The sequence below is a fragment of the Oreochromis aureus genome, linkage group 17 (genome assembly GCF_013358895.1).
Source record: "Oreochromis aureus strain Israel breed Guangdong linkage group 17, ZZ_aureus, whole genome shotgun sequence".
Lineage (NCBI taxonomy): Eukaryota > Metazoa > Chordata > Actinopteri > Cichliformes > Cichlidae > Oreochromis > Oreochromis aureus.
Window position 1 is genome coordinate 8309307 of NC_052958.1, and position 26982 is coordinate 8336288.

General features: G+C 39.3%; 1 protein-coding gene across 10 annotated transcripts in view; it reads left to right on the plus strand.

Moving 5' to 3' along the window:
• The window catches only part of nrcama (neuronal cell adhesion molecule a), a 58154-nt gene that overhangs the window by 744 nt on the left and 30428 nt on the right, over positions 1-26982 (plus strand). For 9 of the 10 annotated variants that reach the window (XM_031750547.2, XM_039601594.1, XM_031750549.2 and 6 more), the window contains exon 2: positions 26921-26970. The gene's annotated coding sequence lies outside the window, so the exon portion shown is untranslated. Of the gene's footprint in view, positions 1-11550; positions 11623-26920; positions 26971-26982 lie in introns of all 10 variants that reach the window. The other variant, XM_039601593.1, reaches the window with a different exon arrangement.

Consider the following 26982-nt stretch of genomic DNA (forward strand, 5'->3'; position numbering starts at 1 on the left):
CTTGATTTCATATCAGAGATTTTGAGATGTAGGGTAAGAGCCCGACTGATTATAGTCGATGAAACGAAACCATTCTACATGAGTTTGGAGGACAAAGGCATCCAGAGACGAGGACAGCCTTTGATATTTTGCTTGAAATATACATCAGCAGTCATATTAGACCCAATGATATTATTATTGTTACATCAGCTAAAAAAAATGTTGTTCACCTCGCTATATAATTGTAATAGTAGCATTTTAGCCGTCCCTTGTTATTAACGATTAGTGAATATTGCTGAGCAAATGTTGGCCATGTTCTAATGAAATTGTGAGTTGGAAGTTTGTTAAAGTGTAGACAGTTTAACACAAAATGCTGTAAAATGTAGAAATCTATGATTCTCAGTGAGTGCACCTGAATACTGCAAAATGTGCATTTAGAAATAAAGAATACTGCAGTCACCGAAGGATGAGACAGCACTCCAACATTAATAGGAATGTGAGTGTTTCTGCCATTCATCTAGATGTATTACAACAGTTATGTGAGTGCTTTGTGTGTTTGCACTTTGTTAGAATGGTGTGATGCAGTGTTAAGGGTTAGTTAGCAATGGGCCATCATGGTGTAGATGCTGTAGGGATAATCTGCATGGAGTGAAATGTGCAATAAAGCAGGGAGTTGTGACAAAGCTGATGTCCTGCCGCAGTCCAAGAAAGACAAGAAACTGAGTTTAGGGCACATGGGGGACGACGTGTGATTTTACTGTGGGGATTATGGTAGGCATACTAAAAAAAATAGTATAATGCATCCAAAAAGCTGTCAGTATTATACATTAAAGCATAGAATCCATACAGCACATTTCTGCTGTTGTATAGATTTAGGCAGGATGAAAAGTAAATAATTATTTAAATGGCTTATAAACCAAAGTCTGTTGGTGGATGAGATAGAGGTGGAGCTGAATGAACAGAACGTATTTGCTATAACAGCACAAGTGTGGAAGAAACGTTTATATAGCATAGTATCGCAGTATTTTACAGAAACACCAAATAGCAGTATTTTTTTTAAATAAATTAGATTTCTTTGTGAATATTATGAACAAGAGGGCTCATCTCATGCACCGCTATCCTGGGATAATGTCAGTTGAGCAAATTTACTTTAAATCGGCTCAGCCGAAAAACCATCAAACACTGCTGCCTCCTAAGCAAGCTAATAGTTCAGTCACAAGTACCACTTTTGATTGTAATTGCACAGGTTGCTTGATAGGAGGCAACATTTCTGCAAACAGATGCAGTTTGACATAATTGTAACAGTTAAATGTGAATATCTGTCTATGTAGATATGATAGACAGAAATGTAGATAACAAATATATGTAGATAGAAAATATGGGATTTTTGACAATTTATCACAGTTAATTGTTGTATTATCAGGAAGAAATTGCATGAAATTGCTAACATGATCCCATTCTATTGCAGACTGATATCAGATATCACTGAATGTCGATATTTTATTAAATAAAATATCATACCATACCATAATATCATATCGTGAATTAAATATTGTGATAGTGTTGTGTTGTGGGATTTCCACCTCTACATAATATAGACTCAAATGTAAATGCAGCGTAATGTAAATGACAGCAACCCTGATTTGCTTATTCATTGTGATTTCAAGGAACTGAGCCCAGTGTCCCTGTTATGCAGTGAAAAACAAAAACAAGCACTGCTCTTTGCAGAGTGTTTAATTAAATGCATACATGCTTGTTCTATATGCTGCAGAAAGTCACCAGTGACTTCCACACCTGGCTGCAAAACAGTCCATGAGTGGGTAGAATCTTTTTGGAGGCAATAAGAATGGCACTGTGTGTCACTGCAGAATTTAAAGTGTGAGTTTTGTGGGGGTTTTCCTTGGGGTGCTAACATTTGCAGCGTACATCTGCTCTTGTTTCAACGCTCTGTGATTCAATATGACTTGATGCCGTGTGCCCACTCTGACCCAGGGACACCGCCAAGGGGGGGGGGGTGGGCATGGGGGGCACTGGCCACACCCAAAATTTGCTGACTATCTGAAGATGGTAATAATTTTAGTAAACGTGAGAACAAGCGAGAGGAAGACAGCCTACAATGAGTTGAAACATTAACTTGTTATTTATTACTACATGTGCAGTTTTTGTCATTCGTATTGTGTCACTTTGTACATCCCTCACGATCTTCTGTTTTTGGTGTGCCACCCCAATATTTTTAGTAGCCCCCAATGGTCACCCCTATGAAAAAATTCTGAAAAAATTGACCCTGCATAAGAAACTACTTTAAAGCACAGAAAATATTTGTAGGTTTAATAATTGTTGCAGTGAACAGGAAGCCTATAATTGTGTTGTGCGAGGCGGCACCAGAATGCTAATATCAACCTGCTAACCTACATTTCGAAAGCTCCAGTCAGCATTTAACTCTGTTCTTTTATAATCTTCCAGGAAAACACAGCGAGAGCTGAGACTACAAGAAAACATATCTAACTTTGACTGCCTTTAAGGTTTTAATTTCTTCTAAAACACACATGATGAAGCTCTCTGCAGTTATACGATCTCCTGTCAAAGCTAGCCCATGTTAGGAAAAAAAACACAGGTGAGAATTAATAGAAAAAAAAAGATTAACTGACAAGTACCGAATCATATTAAAGCTTTTCACTGAAAACATTTTGACAAGTCACAGCACGGAAAAGCACAGGTTTGCAAAATGAAATGAAAAGTCTGAACTACATTAAGACACTTGAATATAACAGTACCGCTATTACATAGCGGTCACCTCAGCTTTTAAATGACGAGTCAACAATTCCTTCAGGTCCTTTTCTCTTTATTTAAAAATGTTACCTAAAAATAATCTTCTCTTTTAAAAGTAGTGAACGGGTTTGTTTAAATGTCCTTGCAGCTGTAAATAGTGTTATAATAGTAGTATTATAATTGTAATCCCATGGCATGGCAGGTGTTGCATGTTGGCTCTGTGGGCATGACTGCTGTTGGTGAGCTTTTCCCCCATGAGACATCAGACGACATAGCTCCAGTCTCCTGTGAAAACTCCCCGGCTTGTCAGAGCAGTGCCAGCATTGAGCCATTACTCATGGCAGATGCACTGTCACCATCACTCTCCTGCTCTCCCATTTATCCACAGCCCATTAGACGAGAAGTCGGGCGATGGAGCTCGAAGTTTTGGTTTAGGTGTATTCTCATTCTAACCACTGTCGACTCAAATGATCGAACGATCTAGAAACCAGAGACAGGCATGATATTGTTTTCAGACTGATTGGGGATCAGGGTTCAGGTCAGCTCCCCTATATAACACCAAGGCTTTAAATTAGTTTCATTCTCTGAAAAGGTTTTCTTTTCCATAGTATAGCTGTGATTAGAGCTTGAGGTTATTACAGTGGAAAATAACCTCAAGGAAGAATTACAGGCAGAATTAGGTCAACTTTTAAAACCAGAAGAATGAGTGAAGAAAGAATATGTGTGAATAAAGCGAATGACCACTTTGTTAGATACACCTGTTCAACTGCTCATTAACTTAATTATCCAAACAACAAATCACAGGGCAGCAACTTAGTGTATTTAGGTATGTAGACATGATAAAAGTGACCTGTTGAAGTTCAAATTGGGCTTCAGAATGGGGAAGAAAGGTCACTTAATTGACTTTGAAAGTAGCACAGGTGTTGGTGGCAGACTGGCTGTTCTGAGTATTGCAGAAACTGCTTATTTACTGCGATTTTCCCCACACAGTCAACTCTATGGTTTACAAAGAATGGTCAGAAAAAGAGAAAAGAAATGCATGAATGCACATCATGTTGAACCTTGAAGCAGGTGGGCTACAGCAGCAGAAGACCACAACTGGTACCACTCAAGTCAGCTAAGAAGCTGAGTCTGAGGCCACGGTTTACACAGCCTCAGCAAAATTGGACAATAGAAGATTGGAAAAACATTACCTGCTCCAGTTTCTGTTGTTATATTTGGATTTGCAGTCAGAATTTGGCATAAAAAAAAATGAAAGTGTGGATCTATTAAGACTTTTATTGTGTCACTGGTTCAGGGAGGTGGTGTAATGGTGTGATCCACACTTTTCACCCCTTAGCAACAACTTAGCATAATTTAAAACACACAGCCTACCCTAGTATTGTTGCTGACCATGTTCATTCTATCTGAAGCCTTCAGCCACCTTCTCATGGCGACTTCCAGCAGGATAGCACACCATGTCACAAAGCTCAAATCATCGCAAAATGGTGCCCTGTAAATGAAATCAGCTCACTGCACTCAAATGGCCTCGACACTCACCAGATATGGATCCAATAGAGCACCTTTGGAATGTGGTGGGAGAGGAGATGCATACTGTGGATGTGCAGCCAACAAATCTGCAGCACCTGTGCAATGTTTACAGCACCTTGTTGAATTTGTGCAATTAGTAATTAATATTGAAGGCAAACGAGATCCAACCTGTAAAGCAAAGTGCAACTAATAGTAATGATAAATTAATATAGTACATTTATGAAACATTTCAGCCTCTTGATTTAATTTAATTTAATTTAATTTAATTTCAGATCAGAATTAAATGATAATCAGAATATCATTTAATTAGCAACAAAATATGTTAGCATTATCAATACATTTGCTATTTTTTTCATATTTTTTAAATCTCACTGAAAAAAATTACTTTTACAGTTTCCTAATTTCAAATGTCTTTGAATTCCCGTTCTTGTTCTAACAGATCCAATTATTCCATGTAAAAATAAAGGAAAACAATGTACATTTTATAATCATAAACCTTGAAAAGTAAACTTGTCTGTTGATTAGTTGTTAAATTCAACCGGAAAAACATGCAAGTATCCAACTTTAACTATTATGTGGCTCCCATAGGAAAGCTTACATTATGACCTCCAGTATGTATTTGATGTGTCATTTTTCTTTTAGAATTGGTGTTTAATATATTGAAATTAGAAACAACAAGGAAACATTGCTTCTTTTGTTAAATTCGTCTACAGAGATTGTTTTTTTTCTTGCTATTACTACATAAGAACAATAAAGTATTCAGGTGCACATACTAATGAAGTCACAACAGGAGCATCTTGGGGTTTTGTCTTCAGACCAGATTTACTCATTCGTGCTGTGGAAGCTGCAGCCGAATGAACACAATTAGCATCATAGTACATCATAGGTCCTTCGGTACTCTGTGGGTTAATAGCACCCTGCGGCGATGGTGGGGCGGGGTGGGGGAACATAAACATCACCCCTCATCTTTGCTGTACCGCTTGGCTCATGGATGAATGTGTCTGGGTGGCTGTTTTCATTAAGGGATTGGAACACATGAAAATTAGCATCAGTGGTTGAAAATTGATGAATTAGAGAATCGGGAGAAGTTAAAGCCAGGGCTGGAGGGTGACACATAGCTTCTGCTGGCGGTCTCTGATAGAGCAGATGCTGTTGTTCTCCTCTCCTTCTTTATACAAGACAGATGGTTTTGTAATTGTGTGTGTGTGTGTGTGTGTGTGTGTGTGTGTGTGTGTGTGTGTGTGTGTGTTTTCCATTTTTGGAATATGATGTTGTTGCGGGAAGATGGAAGAGACCCAGTTTTGCTCAGTGAGGGGCTTTGAGGACTACAGCAAATAAGCTGTGTTGTGTCAAGCAGATCTGATTTTCTGCAAGGCTAAATTCAAGTATTTGATGTCTTTGCTAACGTAAACACCAAACTAGAGCTCAAATTAAAAACTGAATCTCCAGCTAAGGCAGGGCGATATCTTGATTCACCTTGGTATCTTTGATTGTGTCTTGATTTGTGATCAACTCAATAAGTTGTATCTTTTGTAGTAGGGTAGACAGTGAGCTAGAACCAGATTTTCATTTAAACAAGTCAGTCCTTCAAGCTAGACATATGAAAATGGATCTGTTTGCAGCTACCAGTAGGCCCCCCCCCTCCTAAATCTACTTGACCCCTTTGAAAATGAGATGTTATATCTCAAGAGGCTTAATGCATTTTTAACTGCTCAGCAGACTGCATTCAGTGATAAACATTCAGGTTATGAAGGACATCTGATGGTTTTCTTAAAGAAATTCAAAATCTCCAGTGTTGAATGCCATAGATTAGCTGCTCATGCAGGTTTGAAGCACGTTCTTTATGTTGTACAAAAATGGCATTTTAAACCAAACTGTGATATTTTTCCAACTTTAATCAAGTGGTTTTAATTCAGAAAACAACGACGATCTAACAGCGAGTTAGATCAAAATACAAAATACTAAGGTCCAAAAGTGAAGTCTTGAACTTATGTGCAGCTTTGAGAGTTGGTTAATTTACTCCTTTTCCACATATGCAGTCTAATTTTATGAACTTTGTTGCCCTTCTTGCATAGAAAAACAATGGCTAACTTTTGATTAGCTGAGAGAATGAAACAAGGTCTTATTATGCAGAGACAGCCACCTACTGGCACTATGAGACTGATAATAGTAAATAACGTCTATTCACTGGGCTGACAACATTCAAACCAAGTGGCAGGGACTGTGTACAGAGTTACACACAGAAAACAATATTGTCCTAACTGATTTATGGGCAGGCTGATATTATTGGCTAATATTAAATATTTGCCGATTTGTTGGTATTTTTTAATGTAAATAATTTAATGTAAAGAAGAGAAAGGAGAAAGACCATTCAACCATGTTATAAGGGTTGATGTTGAATACTTTGTCCACAAGACAATACATTTTTGGAATGTCACAAAGACAACAACCAGTAAATCCAAGCAGAGTCAGGTAGAGCATATATCTCCATCTCTATCTCTATCTATATATATAGGCCAATATATCAGATTTTTTACATCACCAGTTATCGGTATTGGTATCGTTCATAGAAAACCTAAATTGATATCGCTCTGCAAAAAAACACAGCTACAGCACAGAGAGCTTAAAAAGCCTTTTGTGGAATTTGAAAAAAAATAGCTAAAAATATGTATCAATTGAATTAGGAAAGGAAAGGAAAGGAAAGGAAAGAGAAATGGGAAGGCACAATGCTGGAGAATGGAGTGAAGAAGCATAAGAATACTAAGATTAATAAAAGGATGCATGGCATAGAAATCTAGAACTCCTGGCTCACATGTATACACACATATTGAATCCTGCATGTGTCCACTAATATAGTAACACAACAATCAAGCCTAAATGATAATCAATAATGACTTTTATTTGCCCCTGTCACTATCTGCCCCTCAATATTCTTTCAGGCCCTTTTGAATAGAAAGCAATCAGTAGGTGTGACCCTGCTTGTAGACTGCAGGTGAGTTGCTTGTGGGGATCAGGTGGGCAACAGATGGTAGAGTGGGTGAGAGCAGATGAGTTGCCAGACTGGTGGTAGATGTCACTTGCTGAGTGTAAGAAAAAAAAAACGTCCAACATGTATTTCTGAAGGGCTGATTTGATTTCATATACTGAGACATATGCACAGTTTATTTAGATATGCTTATCTTCACAACATAGCAGATGTCTCCAGATATCTTAAAACCACATGAATTTCCACTTCTGACAAACTACAAATTCTTCCAGTTCCTCTTATCCCTGAATTTTTTCTTTCTTTTTTTTTTTTTTAAGGAAACAAAGGAAGCATGCTCAAATCCCAGCGGTGTGAGCTTAATTCATTGTATAGGCAGCTTAAAAATAAAATTACCCCCATGCAGCTGAATCTTTGTCACAGCTCTAAAATGATTAGTAAGGATTTAAGTCAAAGAAGCCATTAAAGAACCTCTTTTATCGCACCAGACATCCAATTGGTTCAAGGCACCAGCATCACATGACAAGTGTGAACCAACCAGCCTTAACAATGACTATTAAGGCTGTATTTATAGGGTATAATTGAAACTGGCAGCTTTTAACTACGTATGCAGCCGCAAATAACTGCATCATCATTTTATATAAGAGTGGAGGAATTTTATCCTAAAGTTTTCATACTTGATTTGTAGAGTGTGTAATTATGCATTGCTTTTTAAGCTCTTTCACTGACCTGAATCAGACAGTGCTCTTACCACACCTACACCAGGCTGAATAGCCTACACTGCATGGAAGACTGGAGTCGTTTCCTCAGGAGAAAGTGAGCCCAGTCCCAGTTGCTCGTAGGGGTTACTCTGAATTGAGCATCTGCTAATCGTCAGTATAGGAGTGGTAGAAGCGACTTTGGTTCAGTGGAGCCCGCATATGTCCTCGATCCTGCTTGTCTGACCTCGGAGAAAGGCCCTTCTGGGCACTCCTTCAGTAAGAGTCCTCGGCTTGCACTCAAAGAATGGCTTTGTGGAGAAAAATAAACTGTGCAGTGAGCAGATGAGGAGGATCGAGAAGACAAGCGGTTCTCAGTGTGGAAAAGCTATCCATCAGCAGACTGATAAACCTATTAAAGACTCTCAAGTTTGTCGGCCTTGAAGATAAGAGATAAAAAGAAAGGCATCTGTCATGTTAATATATATATCTTTTAATACTTGTTTATTCAAACTTTAATTTTATTTGAACCGGATGAGTTATATACTCAGATGCTTAAACTGCACTATGGAGAGACTGGAAATCCCCATGCTGTTTGAACCAACACAGATCTTCCATTGTCACCACAATAACATATATTGCAAAGGTACCGAGTTGCATTTAATCTGCTAATGCAAAATTACATACTATTTTCTATTACAATTGCTAGAAAAATTACAACAAATATACAATTTTACCTAAAAATATGCTTTTATGATAATGCTTTTTTGTGCACCGATCCATTTAAATGTAATTCCAGCATATTTTTTTATGTTAGCTGACTTGATGAAAGCCAGGCTGTAGAGTCTGACTTGCCGGAAAAGAAGAAGTCTTGTCCCTTTTTTCTTACTCAGCATTATTTTTATGCATTTGTGTGACTGCATTTATACGTCAGTAGCATTTCCCGTCAGTGAGAAGGCTGCGGACTGTGACTCTAGCTGCTCTGACCTCTCTGTCTCCTTTACCTTCATAGCTGCTGAGCTGGTGTATTTTAGGACTGCCAGTTACTCTGTATTGTCCTTTCAGTGCCAGGTTGTGTTACTCACCTTGGCTGACAAATGCATCATTGGCTATTGTCATAGCACTTTATCTTATTGGAGCCTCACAGACAGAAGAAAAGAACACTTTAATAGAATATGTCTCTAATGTATTGATTTTATATTTTGCTTTATTCTGCCTTAGTTGCTTCTGATAATGCACATCTGTTCAGCAAGAAGCAATTTTGTGAATCTCAGTGGCTGATACTGATCAAAGGATTAAACAGATTACAATCAGGCAGTTTCCTACTAAATTAGCTACTAGATCTTCTGCAGTCTTTTGATCTTTTGTATCTCTCTTCTGTGGGAAAGAGATAACCATGAGGCCTCTGCTGCTTGTAATGCTAAGATACAGACTGCAGATACTCACAGGAAGATTGAGATCAGACAAGCTACCTCAACGTAAGCAAACTGTATGATATGCTAACTATATATACTATAATATATAGCTATAAGCAAACTTCCTGTCCTATAACAAAATAATAGTGTTGGTGTTACTAGAAAGAGCTACAAAAATTAAATGAAAATGAGCTGCTGTACATCCACCTTTACCTGACATATTTTACCAAATAAAAGAATGTGCAACAGATTTATATCAATATAAATTTAATTTGTATATTAAACACGTTAGTGACTTGCACCATATTCCAGTATAATTTTTACTTCATCAGATAACAGGACATCAATCCTTTTCTCTTTTCCACTCACCCCCATAATTTTCCTTGGAACTGCTTTGATCTTTTGCTAATACCGAGGCTGCTGGCTTGTGACTGGCTCTGAACCCTGGGTAGCTTTAGCTTTAGCCACTTTGTGTCTGTTAACTTCTTTAAATTTTGCTTTTCAGCTGGGTGAAGGTGATTAGGTTTGCTCTTACAAACTCTGTATCTTCTCTCACAGTGAGGAGCTTCCATGGTAACGACATTTCTCTGTGACTGTGCACTCTGCTAGTTGTATCATTGTACATGCCTTACGACATCATCACCAGTCTGGGCTAAGAACACTGGAAATCATCCGATTGCGGTCTCTGCTCGGTCTGTCAGTGCATCTCTATGTACCAGTATTTTTTTAAGTTGAAAAAATAATAATTTTAATTTTAAGTTATGTAAAGCTTTTTTCCTCCAGCTGATATACGTCATATATTGTTACATATCTTCCTTTGGTAATTCTCTTAACAGAAGAAAAGTAATGTTATGACTTATGGGATTTGAATGCATCCACATTATTTCAATTATAACTACTTCCATGACTGGAGGGACTGCATATATCTCTGCACTTCTCAGTTTGCCAAGCATTCTTTTCCCCCTTGTGTCCTTCCAAGCGTTTTCCCACCATATGCACACTACTGGTATTGACCCTCAACCCACTCCATCTCTCCTCCACTCTCAGCTCTGATCTGTGACTCACAAAGCCTATTTAACCTTTATTCACTGGCTGCAAGCTGTTTTTTTTTTTTACTTGTTTGTTTGTTTGCTTCTAGTTTTTATGGAAATGTTGTAGAATGTGGCTTTTGGCAGAGTCCAAGTGTGTGTGCTGTATATCATGTGGGGCATTTAACCATAAAGACCTTCTTCCCCTTTAAGCTATTAAATGACAGCCTGAAAGACCCCAGGTTGTGTTAAATGCAAAGCCACAGGAAACCACTGTTGCTTTGTTATATATTATTTCAAGCCAGGCATCCGTTACAGCTATGTGATATACCAGCTGCAAGATAGTCAATCCACAAAAGGACCCTCAATAAGAGGAAGACCAGCTACATTTCTAAAGCTGGTATCATGTACTTTTCCCACGGTAAGCTCCTCTGGGTACACACTCATATAGGCAGGTAACACAAGCTATCAGGTGACAAGGGAGTGTCCTGTCAGGGTTGAATCACATTAACCGTCACTTTTTCGGTCAACAATGATAACAGTTACTAGTGCCATATCAGTGGTGTTGTTGTGGCCCTAATACCATACTCCTGGATTTTGTCATATTTCCTTATCCATTTGCCAGTGTTTTTTCATTTCTTTCAAAGCTGGTTATTTGAAAGAAGGCATGACTAAAAGAGTGTGTGCCTTACATTAAAATGTAGCTCATTATGATTAAAAGACAGGATACAACACTCTTTGTGACATCACGCTCCTACCATTGTGGATCCCGTGTTTCATAAATATTGCAGCATTGCCTGTGCTCCTCCATCTTTACCTTCGTCTTTGCCTCTGTGCATAAAAAGTGAGAGAAATGTTTTTTACATGTGTATATATATACATGTAAAAGGTATTTCTCTAAATATTTGCCATTTATTGAAATACAGTATACAATGGCCAGTTTGAGCATTTTGTCTAATTTTTAATGGATTTATTAAGAAAAAGACTAAAACACTGTTTGATCATTAAAGAAGACCTATTAATCTGATTTACTGCTCCATATTTGTGTGCTTGAACTCAAATAACCCATACTGATTTCATACTGGGTCTTTATGGAACTCCTCAGTATATCTGTCTGAAACAAGCCCCTCTTTCCTGCTTCCTTTCAGCCAACTTTCTTTTCATTGGCTGCCTTTCACAAACCAAGGATTTGAACGGCAGGTGGATGGGGCTTCAAATAGGTAAGCCCTTTATCTATGATATCATGCAGGGGATAGATTGGAAAAATTCTGAATCAGAGCACTTAGAGATGGACAGAATCCCACCCGAGATTGCAAGACCACCAGGCACTCCGTGGGTTATTGTTGGGAACAGCAAGTGACACACATGGCGCGGGGAGAAGAACCAAAAGCAGGGATGCAGAGCTGGCTATCGCGTCCAGCTGTGAACACAACAACACAAACCCCCACTTCCATCCATCTTCCTAACCAATGCCAGATCCCTCACAAACAACATGGGGAAACTACCATCATAGATTTACTACAACTGCTTTGTCCTAGAGTGTTGTCTACTGATTGTAACTGAATCATGGCTCCATCCAAACATCCCCAATAGCTCAGTGGAGTCACTGTGCTGGACCCTACACTGGCAGGGCTGCATCAAAGACTCTGGTAAGGGAAGAGGTTGTTGGCTCTGTGCTTATGTGCTTCAGGACTGGTGCTATGACAGTAGAATTATAGACAGTCACTGCTCACCAGACCTAGAGGCCTGGTCATTCAATGCAGGCCCTTCTATCTACCTCGCGAGCTGACAGTAGCCATAGTTATCATTATTTACATCCCCCCCCAATGTTAATGTTAACTCAGCACTCAACCACACACCCGGAGGATGTTCATATTGTTGCTGGGGACAAGGTATGTTTGCAAACTGTACTCCCCAAATTCCATCAACATGTTAAATGTCCTACCAGGGGGGACCGGACACTGAACCATGTGTACAGTAACAACCAGCAGGTCTACAAAGCAACATGGCTCCCGCCCTAGGACAATCTGACCACCACTCTCTGCTCCTCATCCCTGCCTACACCCCCCTCAGTAAACAAACCCCTCCAAACACCCAAGTCATTAAATTGTGACCAGATGATGCTCTCCTTCAGCTACAGGACTGTTTTGATCTGACAGACCGGTCCATCTTTGAACAGCAGGACCTGGAGACCTTCACTCAGTCTGTACTTTTCTACAGTTAGTGCTGTGTAGAGAATATGACAGTGACCAAAACCATCTGGGCTTTTCCTAACCGAAATGCTTGGATGACGAGTGATGTACAGGCTCTGATCAGAACTCGTAACTCAGCCTTCAGGCTGAGGGACAGTTTTCTGTACAGCACCGCCAGAGCCAACATGAGGCAGGGCATCAAACAGGCCATGGAGGTCTACAGGAGGAGGATAGAGGCTTCTTCACAGACAACAACCCCTGTGAGGTGTGGAGAGGCAACCAGGCCCTCATCAACTACAAATGCCAGAGCCCCCAACCCCTGACAGCAGCCTCAAACGCAGAGCAGTTAAACACCTTCTTTACTCAGGTTGAGACCACCCCTCCCCCACTCCCACTGGTGCTCACCTCCCCTCACCCAGCACACCCCCCCCTGTTCCTCTAGAAACATGAGGTCAGGAGGATGGTGAGAGGCTGGGGCTGTGGTTAAAGCCCAGCAGACCAACTGGCAGGGATCCTCAGCAGGCTATTCCACCGTTCCCACCTGTCTGAAGGTCTCCACTATCATTCCCATCACCAAAACGACAGCCTTGATGAGACCTATAGCCCTCATGTCTGTAGTCATGAAGTGTTTTGAGTGGATAGTGTCTCAGCACATCAGAGACCGTCTACTTCTTCCGTGTCCTGAGGAAGAATAACCTGGACCAGAAGCTGTTGCTGGCCTTCTACCGCTCCTCAGTGGAGAGCGTGCTCAGGGGTGTTTGGTACTCAGGGGCCACTACTGAGAATAGGAAGGCTGCACAGAGGGTAATTAACACAGCCCAAAAAAATCATTGGCTGCCCTCTGCCATCCCTGGAGGCTGTCACCAGATCCTCCTGTGCACATTTGACATGAATTTTCATAAGTGCAATTTCCAGTTATATCTAAATAAAGATTATTTTGTGCCTCAGAGAGCAGCTTCTGAGGAGAAGAGGCAGTAGCTCATGCCATGCGTTTTTAGTGGGCTCAGGTTTATGATGATGTAGCCTGTAATGTTCCTGACTTCAACATAGGGGCTTATGCTGCAGACAGCCTAGGAGGTATGACTGTAGCATCCAGTATATGCAAAAATATGAAAATATGTATCTTATCTCCTTGCTTAGAAGCATTGCTTCTTGGTGAATCAAAGCCAGGCTACAAGATACTGCACTGAATAATGAATTATTGAGTGCTTTTCCCCTCTTGTCACTTGCACTTGCAATCGTCCATGTTATAGAGGCACATTTTGAAGTGGTGGCGATATACTGTTGTTTGCCTCTCAGTGAAATGGTAGCTGGATACAGGCTCACATAAGGGTAGTGGTTCTGCTATTCTCTGTCTGAGAATATGTTTAGTTTTTTTTAGTTTTTAGTACTTCAAAATGTAATCACATACTGGTATGTAGACATTTTTATTAACACCCTTCCGTTTGATGATGTGGACCTGGTATTACAAATCCATAAGTATCAGGACATCTAGCTTTGACATGGAGAGTATTGATTCTGGGATTAGGGTTAGGGACCAGGAGTGCATCAGTGCAGCTGAGGGCTTTGCCCCGTGTTTCCTTCGCCACCTCATTAACACTGCATTGAGTAGAGTGGGTTAACTCAGTGTGTCTTTAATTGCCCAAATCTTTCCTGCTGTTATTATCATTGTCAACCATATTGTAATGAGCAAGAGAAAGCAGGACTTTCCTGCACAACACACTGTTTTAGTTATTTATCTTTTGAGCAAAGTATTATATAAGGATTACAAACAAAACATCAAATGAGACAAAGATTTAGTCCTACTTGAGAGATGAGAACACTAACTAACAACTGAAATGTTATTCAAAGACATATTCTTAACTGACTAGTAAATAGAAGGCATTCTGTTGTGGACTGTCCCAATGTAAACCCTGAGCTGCAGTGCTGTGAGCTACACTCATTAGTTCTGACAGCATCTGTTTTTAGTAGTACTAAACTGCTGACTAGGGTCATTCTATAGAGATAGCTACAGCCTCTCTTTTACAGCTGGGTCCACGCTGTCTCGCCTACCATGGGCTCAGCTCCACTCTCCAACAAGGCAGTGAAGCCCCGTGGGCAGAACTGAATAATCTCTGCTTCTTTGTGTGTGTGTGTGTGTGTGTGTGTGTGTGTGTGTGTGTGTGTGTGTGTGTGTGTGTGTGTGTGTGTGTGTGTGTGTGTTATGTGAGATGTGCTGACGGCAAGCTGCTGGGGTCTGCTACTTTGCTAAGTCCAGTAGTCCTAGTTTTCCCTGGTGTTATTGATCTCGGCCAAACAAGTGACTAAGCCCATAAACTCATCAGGAAAGTGTTTTCACAGGTCAACACAGACTTCTATAGCTCCTTTTCTTCCGACAAGGAAGCTAGATCCATGTTTTATTCTGTCTATTGGCAAAATATGATATTTAAAAGATGCTAAGTTGGTACTAACAGGCCCAAACTGTTACAAGAAAACTCGAATGTTATATGCCCTGAATGTTATAGTACAAACTGATTCTCAGCAGACAAGAAAATATTTTTCTAATCTTCTGTTGTCCATTTTGTAAGCATGTGTGAACTGTAGCCTCAGTTTCCTGTTTTTAGCTGGTATGGTCTTCTGCTGCTGTAGCCTGTTTGCTTCAAAGTTTGACATGTTGTGCATTCAGAGGTACTATTCTGCATACCTTGGTTGTAATGAGTGGTTATTTAAATTACTGCAGTGTGGAAGTATTATTTAAGTGCTTGTGCTTAAATAGTACTAATACTATTTAAAGTTTTCATCAATAGTTTTTAGGCAAGTTTTCCAAGGGAAATCCAAAGCAGTGTGCTCAAAGATGCTAAAATACTTAACAGACTACGTGCACTTTGCTTGTGTGGATTCATCGCTATGTAAAAACTGGCATCTTTACATAAATGTCTGTAAACCATTTGGTACTTTATTGATATAAATGTATAAATGTATGATATAAAATAAAGATGTTTACGTCCTCCTTTTTTGTGGCATAGTATCCAGTCTGAATTTATAATAATGGATTGCATTTATATAGCGCTTTTCAAGGCACCCAAAGCGCTTTACAATTCCACTATTCATTTACTCTCACATCCACACACTGGTGGAGGCAAGCTACAGTTGTAGCCACAGCTGCCCTGGGGCAGGCTGACAGAAGCGAGGCTGCCATATCGTGCCATCGGCCCCTCTGGCCAACACCAGTAGGCGGTAGGGTAAAGTGTCTTGCCCAAGGACACAACGACCAGGACAGAGAGCCCAGGGATCGAACCGGCGACCTTCCGGTTACAGATGCGCTTCCCAACCCCCTGAGCCACGGTCGTCGAATTTACTTAATGTTACAGCCCTAAAATATCACCCTAACCAGTCACACGTGATGTGTGGCCATGGTGAAGTACAAAAACAAACTACACTATCAGCCAATACTGAGAATACAAGTCATGAATATTATTAAACCATGCCTAGCTCGACACAGTTCAACAATGATGTTAATCGTGCTTGTGACTTGTCGTTAGTCCTACCATGCCCATGTTTCCATTTTACTGGACCATTTGCTTTTTTTAACAGCACAGCTGCCTTTTATTGTCACAGTGCTGATGACTTGCTGGAATGGACAGATTCGGAGACCTGGCCCAAAACAAGGCTTTTGCTAGTCTTATGAGGAATGATAAGAGGTTTGCAGGAGTGAAAGAAACAACACATGAAATCTTTAAATCTCCTCCATAAGCCATGGAAGGGTGTGAAAAGATAGATATAGCAAGCCCTCAATAGTACTGAGATTGGTGTCAAAGAATGAGGCTACTGGGACACAGACAGTCTATTATCTACAGTGTCACAAATGTATCAAATTATCTTAACAGCTTTATCCAAATGATGGCAGAAGTGTGATATTAGCCTGTTCCAAACCTGCCAATCTTTGATAGGTTTGTAGGTCTCAGACTGATGTTTGCTGTCTGGTTTATTTTGTGTGCTGGAATTTGACTATAGATCAATGTTGTTTGATTAAGAATTTGTTTAATGAAAATCAAGGCAAAGGTAGGAACCAAATAAAGGAGGTTTGCAGTGTGTGTGTGAGCCAAGTGTATGTACTGTATGGAATCATCTGTGTCCAGTTCATGCAACAGTGGTCCTGCACACAGCAGCAAGGAAACAGCAGCATCACTGTATCACTGAACCATCAAAGCATCCAAATAGGTTATACCAAGCGTCATAATTTTTCTGCACAGGTGAGGGCATGACTCATGGCTGTCAGATAATAGGAAGGCCTCAGGGAAATTTGCACATTAGCCTTCCTTTGTTATCCCAGACAATGTTGTCACATTAACAAAGCCGAGGGCCACAGAACTGAAAGCCATGCGAGCGGCAACTGAGATTTATTTGACCCCAAGGCCAATAAACAAACATAGCACTTCGAAATGCAAAAGAAAAACAGACAAACATGTTAATTCATTTATGGCAAAGCTCTGCTACTGCTTAGCTATCCCCCTGCTTTGTTCTTGTTCAGTGAGAGTGATATGGAGCTCAAGTACACATTTCAGAGCTTTCCCTCAGAAAGGTTCACAGAAAGACAACTGCAGAGCAGAGGGCTATTAGCACTTTGCTTAGGCAGACATACAGAGAAACAGATATTCACACAGGTCCTGCACACCTGACACATTAGCACTTCACTGTTTTAGCAAACATATCATGCTGAACTATGTACAGTATAGATTAGGCATATAAGAAGTATTGGGTTACGGTAACAAACGTAAGTAAAGTTTATTTATATAGCACCTTTCACAGACATGTGTCACAAAGTGCTTTGCAAGAAAGGTAAGAAAACACAATATAGTCATAAATACATCATAGAATCTTGGTCTAATTAAAAGCTTTTTGGAATAAAAATGTCTTTAGCTGCTTTTTAAAGATCTCCACTGAGTCCAGACACCGTAGAATTAGAAGAAGTGCATTCCACAGTCTGGGTGCAACAGCTTGAAAAGATTGGTCCCCTCGAGTTCTAAAACGAGTGTGGGGGACCACTAAAAGGTTTTGATTCGATGACCTCAAGTTATAAGAAGAGGCACGTGTACGAATCAAATCAGCAATACAGGGAGGGGTCTGTCCCTGTAGTGCTCTAAAAGTTAAAACTAAAATTTTAAAATGGAACCTATATCTGATTGGTAGCCAGTGTAGCGACTTTAAAACAGCGGTCATGCGAGCTCCCTTATTTGAATGGGTCAGTAGCCTCACTGCAGAGTTTTGAACAACATGTAGATGAGCTAGCCCTTTCTTGTTTAGGCAAGTGAACAGGCTGTTACAGTAGTCGAGTCTTGTAGAGATAAAAGCATGGATTATCATCTCAAGTTCACTTGTTGACACGATGGATCTAAGTTTAGAAATGTTCCTCAATTGAAAAAAGCAGGTTCTTAATATCTGATTTAAATGTTCCTCCAAAGAAAAAGCTTCATCAGAAATAACACCTAGATTTCTAAGGTTATCCTTCTGTGAGGAACCTAAATCACCCAGTCATTGTTTAATATCAGGTATTGCACTGTCTGGTGCAATAATCAAAGTTTCTGTTTTGTCTGGGTTTAGCTGTAAGCAATTGTTGTTGAACAATTGTTTAATGTTGGTTAAACAGTCAATCAGAGCGGAGAGCTTACGAACTTCAGAAGGCTTAAATGAGTGGTTTAGCTGAATATTGTCAACAAAAAGATGATAAGATACATCTTTTTACATCAGGAAACTGCTGTATTATCTGGCTTAAAGGAAAAATATATATTAAAAACAGAATAGGTTCCAGCACAGAGCCCTGAGGAACTCCACACATGACTTGATTACCTTTACAAAAATATTGAAGTTCCATTAAAATAAAATGCCTGTCACATACTTTTAAAAGACCTCCCTATCTTTTTTTACATGCCCCTAACATAAAATATGTCCTATATTGCATTAAAAAATGTAAAAATTGTAAACAAACATGCAAACAAACGTGAGTATTTCACAAATGTTCATGAGGCCTGGCTGGCATATTGACGTTTTAAAGGACGTTATCGTTCCAATAAGATATAGGCTGGGCTGATATCTTAAATAAACAATTAATTAATAGCTGAGACACAGCTTGATTGAGTGTTTTCAAATCTTATTTAGTCACTGTTCAGATCCCTGAAGTGGCCTTTTAAAGCACTTAGCCACGGGTATTTAGTCCCTGAACATAATCCTTTTTAACATTGCCTCATTACACTGACTGTGTAACATAAATGGGAAAGAATAGGTTAAAAAAATAGGTGCGTAATATTTTTATTTTTAACTAGAAAAATCATTCATAACATAATACTAGGGCATATGTATGAATACTACACCTGCTGTGCTTTCAGTAATCCTAATAAACACACTAATAAACAGGAGCTAGAGTCTCCTGTGCAAGATGGCTGTTCCTGCAAGGTTTTTGTTTGTCTGGAGTAAGACTGACAGGAGAGGGAGAAATGTGCTTCTTAGTCTGATAAAGCTACAATCAAGCATCAGTCTTCATGCTGTGCCTGTCTTAAACCAAAGTGGAAAACGTGATATCCCATTTACTTTAATCTCTTGGTTACAGCACACTGCCAGGCAGATCTGCACATTGCTGACACAGAAAGCTTTTGTATGAGCTTCTCACTTCCTCATCACAGCTTTAAGCCTGAGAACTTCTTTTTTTTTGTATTTGAGGAGTTTTAAATTAATGAGATCACTTAGAGAAATCCCTCTCCACTTCTGTTACTAATATTAGGAGGCCTCAATCCTCATCTGTTCTTCTTCTGCCTTTCTCTCTGTGAGGTGAAAGATGTGCAGTCAATATTAGATGTTTCCAAGGCGTCCTATAGGGCCATATACCTCTGCTGTTTGCTCACCCTTTTTTAAACAAGCCTTTTGTTCCTCACACTCTCATTTCCACTGTTCTGTTTCTCAGTGTCCTCCACTCGTTTTCACTCTCAGCGATAGTTCTACATCTGCCTCCATCTTTGCTTTTCCTTACATCCCTTTTGTGTTGTTGCTTTCGTTAAGAGGGTCTCCGGGGTTCTGGCTGTATGGAGTTTTTTTTAAGCATGTTTCTGACGTGTCGCATCCTACTCTGTTAAGTTTTCATGTGCTACTCTGTTTGACACTCTCTATGGCGACACTAGTTAAAGCTCTGTGCGGCCTAGTTTTTTTATAGCAGTCATACTGTACTGGATATTTAAGATATTTTCAAACCAAATTCTTCTCACAATGTCCAGTATACTGGTGTAGACCTGTGCCTCATTAACCAGAATAGGTGTCTAAAAGGTCTCTTTCAATAAAAATGTGCAGCTCTTTTACTGCGCTGCTTTACTTGTTATAAAGGCTGTGTTTGTGTAGTGGGGCCTTCCCCAAGAGCTATATAACCTTCAATATATCATTATATATTAGCTCTTATGTATGCTGAATTGATTAAAGTTGGTCATTTGTTGGTATGCCAGTGAAAATGGTGTTGTATTTCCTCAGTTGCATGCAGGCTTAATAGCCCCAACTTCACTGTCAACCCATTACTCTTGTGTTTGTGTGTTTTTTAAGCCCTACATTAAGAACTTTTTTTCAAATTTTCAGCCTTTTGTTAATGTTTACACAAGTTTTTTAAAATGGTGGTTTAAGCTTATTTATACATGCTTGTGACCCATATACTGTAAAAGATATAAAAGATGGTTGTGGACTGCTGTTTTGAAGCTCTAATATTGCCATTTCTTGAGTGTGAACTAACCGTATTTGGAGTGGATATAACCAACTTGGTTAGCAAGATGCACAGATAAAGATACTTGCTAATTAGTGCAGACGTGGATAAATAATACAAAAATTTTACTGACCAGGAAGCGGAGCACAGACTTCTTAAATAGTACTTTTGATACAATGAATGAAACAGCACATCCAAAATGATCCAGAAAGTAATAACACAGAAGGATTTGGTATGGAATTTGTTTTAAATATGAAAGTAACCAAATCTGGTACTAGTTCTTTCAAAGGAAACTGCCTGAAAAAAATGTCTGTGATGTTGACATGACTCTTATAGTGATAATATGTTATAATTTTACATGGTATTCGATTTTTGATTAGAGTTAAATGTTAAACATAGACATACTATCTGACATAACATGTTTGTTTATGATAGGGGCTAAGCTTGATCTATGCTAGAGAACAGGGAGGCTAAAGTTAGCATGTGTGTCAATAAATTTAGCTTCAAATCCAGTACACTCAGCTTTTAATTGTATTTTGTGTTTTACCAGGTTTTTCTTCAGGTTAGATGTGTTGCCATATCCAGCTTTACATTCTGCAATAAAGATGTTAAAGAAAGCATTTTCTGCATTGAGTTTTGAAAAGTGTAACCACACCTGAGATTTCGGTTTTTGGTTTTTGGGTGCCACTGCCGCCATTGCCCAACGTGTTTGTTTGGTTTCAACATGTCACAGGAGTGACCACACATCCCCTAACCCTGGTGTGCTCTGAGGTTTGGAACCAGCTGATTTAGTGTGAAACAGTACTTTAGGAATGGCAGTGGATCATCTACCAAGGTTGGTAGATCGATCCATCGACTTTTTCCATCTACATGTTGAAGTATTCTTACTGAATGTTCAATTGAGCCCGATGCATCCATGTGTGAGTCTATGCAAATGAGACTTTTAGTAGGAAGTGCTTTTTTGGTCTCAATTTGAGAACAAAGGTGTTATATAAGTACCAGCCCATTTACCGTTTAAGTTTGGTACTCAAACCTACAGCTCACTGACAGTTCAGTTTGGTTGAACAGACACCTACTGTAGTAGACAGACAGTGGTCAGCACAGACATGCCAATCAAAAATAATGCATAACTTATATAAGACATATATACTTTAACAGAAACCCAAGAGCTGAAAAATAAAAAGTTGTCATGAAAGGAAATTTAGATTGAGAGATGAGAACTATATTTTGTACAAAGCTATAACCACATTTATTTTTCATAAATAAATTTGGACCTTTTAACAGAAAAGATTAATTTATTTGATGTCAGTTTTAAGTGACAAATAAACGAACCACCATGTTGGTTTCATTTTTCAACCCCCGAGGTTGCCGCTTGGTTAGAACACTTAGTGTAAGCACTTATATGTCGACCATGCTAGGAGAGCACTTAGCCTGCTAGACCATAAAAGACCACCACAAATGTAGTTCTTCAGTTTCACACCAAAAAAGGCAAATCCCCCAACAATAACATGGATTATGAAAAAATTCCTGCAGTCTAAAGACTCCTATAGATAAAGACTTTTGCAGTGTGAACTTGCTGGTAGGCTAAACATTTGCTTTCATGTTCTAAGTTTATTATTGAAATTTGTAATGATAGTTAATTTAGGACGTCATAAGATTCTTGTCAGATTGATAGAGCAGCTGTTATCTCTTGTGGAGTGTCACTGAATAGTAAACTCAAACAAGGTGCTTAATTGCATAGATCTGTGGCCTGTGAAGGAAGTAAAATGTTAAAGCTTTAGGAGTAGGAGTGCATGTTTATGTTAAATTAAGTTTTATAGCCCAAATGAGCATTTCCATATAAAGCCTGCAGGAATCCAGACACTCACAACCCTCTTACTGTGGCTTGACTCTGTTAAATCAGAGTCAGAGTATTTTATCTGCACCAGTTTTGGCTCATCGGCTCATCTTGCACATCATTTCTTTCCCTACAGTCACCCTGTTTCTTCTTCTGTTGCTCCAAACACGTTTTTACTCCCTCCCTGCTTCACTCATGCTTTCATCCTTCTGCTGGGACTTTGAGATGAGTTTGTTGATTGGATCAATCCCCAGAGATCTCATACCTGGACTTTCTTTTTTACAGTATGCATCGCCCAGCTGCAGAAAGCTCAGTAGAGAATCAGCCAATGAAATTAAAAAGCTACTTCCTGCTGTTCTTTAATCTTGATTTATCTTTCTTTCTCCTCTGTCTCTGTGTGTATGTTTGACATTCTTGATGACTCCATTGTGTGCACTGTGCGGTGTCGAGTGGGAAAAGCTCGGATGGGAGAACTGCCTCTTTAACCTCTGAAGGGAAGAAATAAACTTGCGGGAGGTTATAAATCTCTCTGATTAAAACCAGCTCCTCTTTGGCGGCCCTTTTCTGTGTGGGACTGGACTATGTGTGCTGTCTGTCATCTGAAGGATGCTCACAGACTGTTAAAATTAAAAACCCCGTAGAACAGTCATGGTAACCAACCCTCCCTTTCAGTCTGTGTCTCTAGCACACACACAACCATTACAAGGGAATGTATGGGTTTAAATCGTTGTGGGGGAGGCTTCAAAAGCAGTCTGAAAGGTCAAACTGACACTGACTTGTGGCCTTTTTTAATGTAGCCGTATCATAAGAAATACAATTATATAATTTCCATCTGTCTGGACTGCATAAGCTGTAAACTGAAAGAGGTTCAGTCTGACAGGAACTGGTGGTATCTTCAACATTTAAACTGCAGCACTTGTATTAATGGTGGAATTTTCTTTAAAGAAAATCAAATACAATTTTAATTTTTCTTTGCCCAAGGGAGCTATATATCTATACAACACTATGAATCGGTCCACTGAACCCTACCAGGCTTGCATCTTAATAATGTCATTTGTCATTTTCTGTCTCTAAAGGAACATATAGACTGATGTGCATGGGCACAATCATGGTAGTAAACAATCACAGCAAAATGTTATTACACACGGATGGTATGTCTGAAAAAGTGCACAAAAAAGCTTCTACAGATAGACATTTGTCACTGTTCAGGTGCTACATCCAATGGAAGCACTCGTTTTTCTTTGTTTTTTCTTCTCATTTCACAATGAAACCAAAACATGGTCGCAAATACCTGCAACTCTCTCTTATTGTTGTTGTGGGACTGAAAGCCTGTATTTGCTGCTTCCACTCTGGCTTCAGGTCAGTCGGTGTGTGGAGATCAAATGTAAGCGAGTAAGACTTGATGGCACACTTGTCTGGACACAATATTTCACTACTTTAAAGGTAGGGAGTGAAGAGGCCAGGCAGTCAGGGCATGTGTTAAGTGTGCTTTTCAGGCAGCTGCCACCATCGCTGATTGCTCTGGCCCCCTTGGCCTAAGGGATTACAGCCCACACTCACAATTTCTATTCATGCCTGGGGTCAGTTATTCTATCACAGGATGAAAAATCCCCACACCGATACATTTAGACGCTTGCAGTTTACTGACTCCCAGTGGATTCATAAACTCAGAAGGCTAATTGAAACAGGAGCTAGATAATAAATCAAAGCGGTATTTCACCAGGCCTTGGCACATATATGACTTTAATAATCCAGAATGGTGATCACAGTTTAGTTGGTGTAAGCACATACGTAGAGTGCTTGTTGGGTAACTTGTCTCTTGTCCTGGGTTTTAAAATAATTCCCATTTGTTTAAAATGAAGTCAGTGTGGAGAAAACAAATTATGACAAATTACTTGAAATTAAAATTATAAACAACAATGTGAATGTGAAAAATACAGATTTTGCTTTTTGTTGGGGAGTTTAAAATGTTTGTTTTAATACTGTTTATGCTGTCCTAACTTTCCTTTTAGGGCCTTGCACAAGGTTTAAAGAATATCTTAAACATTTTCCAACCAGGCCAACAGACTGACAAGTTAAAAACAATACAACTTACCCTGACAGCCTGTAAATTAAAATACTACTAAAAAAAAGATAAGCTGTAGAAAATGGATGGAAAGACAATACTGTTCTACATAAATTGCACAAGTACAAGCACGTCTGGGAGCAGGAGTAAGGAAAAGGGAATTCGGTCAATAACCTCCAACAAAGCACAGTAGGTTTCAAAATATTCAAGAAAACTATTACTGCTAAAGGTGGAAACAACAAACGTGTTACACCACTTGAGGTAAAATCACTCTGTTGAGTAAAACCAGGCTACAAAGGTATGCGAGAGTGAGATGTTAGCAGCTGGTTAAGTAAACAAAAAACTCAGCCTAGCATCGTGGGATCGCTCACTACCTGAATCCATGTGAAAGGAAAAGCAAATGGTGCATGGAAATTACTGATGCGGTTATATATTGTTTGGCTAAGGATGTTGGTGAAAACGGTGGAAAAGGAAGACTGCATTTAAAATTTAAAATCCCTGTTTTATTTACTGAGATGTTAATTTAACTTTTTTTTATTGTCTTAATTCTGTTCAAATAATTCTAACGATCCTTGCTCTGGCAAGGATCTTATAGTTTCTGCTTTTTGGGGGGGTTTTCTTTTCTTGTTGACAGGTTATATTAAGACCTCTTTTAACAAACTATTCTAAATTGCAGGTTCTGATTTATTTAATGTTCTATTGATTTTTCAATTTCTATGTTTTTCTTTTGTTGTTTGTTTGTTTGCTTTTTACCTTTACAAGCAATCGTGTTTCTGTTCGAGCCAAGTTGTTCTTTATGTTTTGGCTATGTATGTTAGCTCTTGATTTACCGGTGGATCTGCGTTGCAGCCCTTATTTGTGGGCAGTGACCGAAAGAACGAGACTGCAGATAGAAGCGGCGGAAATTAGCTTTCTCTGAAGAGCGGCTGGCCTCTCCCTTAGAGATAGGGTGAGGAGCTCCTGGCTGAGGTTTTCCGTACATGAAAGGAGGCCTGGGGCAGACCCATAATCGTTATTTTTACACCTAATTTATGAAGCTATTGAAACCAGATTTACTTTTTGCTAAGTTGACTGTTTGCACACAAACCTACATACACCCCCAAAGTTTTGTTATAGTTTGGTTTGGTCCCCAAATGTTTAAGTGTTTTCTTGAAAGGGAAACTGTATTCTTTATTCTTCTCTGCATGTCTCTTTTTTTGTCTCCATGGCAACCTGCTAGAGCATGGGGTCAGCTCTGCTAGCTTTGCTCTTGTAGCACCTCCCAGCTCTCCTCTCGTTTTATACTATATGTGTATCTCTCTCCATCCCCCTCCTTGCGCTAAGATGATGAAGCGCTTTTAGATTTGCCGATTAAAAATGGATGTTTCTGATTCCTGCTCTCTCTTCATTTTTTAATGTTTGTTCCCCATCTTTCTTCGTCTCTTCATTTCTATCTCTTTCTCTTAAAAGCACTCTTTCCCCCTCATCATCCTCGCTCTGCCTTTTTTTTATGACTTGCTACATTCCTGCTTCCATTCATTAACATCTCACACTGTTTCTTCCTCTTTCCCTGATCTGTGTCTGCCCCCTTTTGTCTCACTTCAATTTGTTTCAATTCAGCTGAGATAAGATCAATGCAGCTCAGTTCAAATCGGATCAGATCATTTCAGACCAGTTCACAATGAAAAATTCATTCAGTTTATCCTGACACATTTAAATCAATGCACTTTCAGTCGTCTTCATTAAGATGGATTCAATGCTGGGTTTATTTAATTATAAGGTGAGGTTATACAATAACAAACTACCTTCCTTTTTTTTTATTGTTTACTTCCTTCAGATCACATTTTGGGCTTAGGCTGGATCATTCAGGTTCTTCCTCTAAGTGACAGCATCTAAGTAATAGATCAAGAACCTTCTCTCATCTTTTTACATCATCTAGTAAATTCAAACAGCTCAACCTTGCTTTATTGCATGACTCACCATCTTTCCCATCTGATCTAACTACAGTTTTAATGGCTTCACGTCCAAATGCGCCGCCGTTCTTTGTCTGTCACATTTGTTTTGCTAATATGAGATGAATGGAGTGTCTCTCGGGAGATTATGATAAGGCATTCACGGTCACGAAGGGACGGCCGTTTGGGGAAAGCAGAGGTCACTGTGTGCAAGTGCGTGTATGGTGGTGGGTAACCTTTCATTTGTGCGTGTGTCCCTACTGGAGATAAAAGTAATAAAAATGACAGGAGAGATTTTGGTTATTGATTGAGGTCCTTGTGTTCAGCAATATGCAGTCATTTACTGGGTATTCCCTGGATAGTGGAGGTGCCCATGTATTTATGTAGTGCTGGTGGGTGACACTGGCCTTGTGCAATGAATGAATCAAAGAGGCCTAAATAAGCATTTGCCAAGTGTATTTAGTTAATTGAAGGTTCTCAGTCTCTTTTGAAATCCAAGGTCTTTTTTGAGAGCAGTGAACATGTCTTTTAACTCCAACTCCTTCCCTCTAACATGATGCTGATTAGGTATCTGGTCTGAGTTTGCATAAATGGAAGCTGTGATAGACTTTAAATATACTCAGATTTTCTTTGCCAAATATTATGCAGTAAAAGCACCCTTGCTACATGATGTCAAAGGAGTCAGCGTCATTCCCCATGAATGCTTAGATGTGAATTATTTATAGTATTTCTAATCTGAGGTAAACTCCTTATTTATAGTCATTTTCGTCTTGTTTTTTCAGGTTGAAATATCCGTTGAAGACAAACAGCAGCTGAGAATAAATCCTCAGAGGTGAGTCAGAGA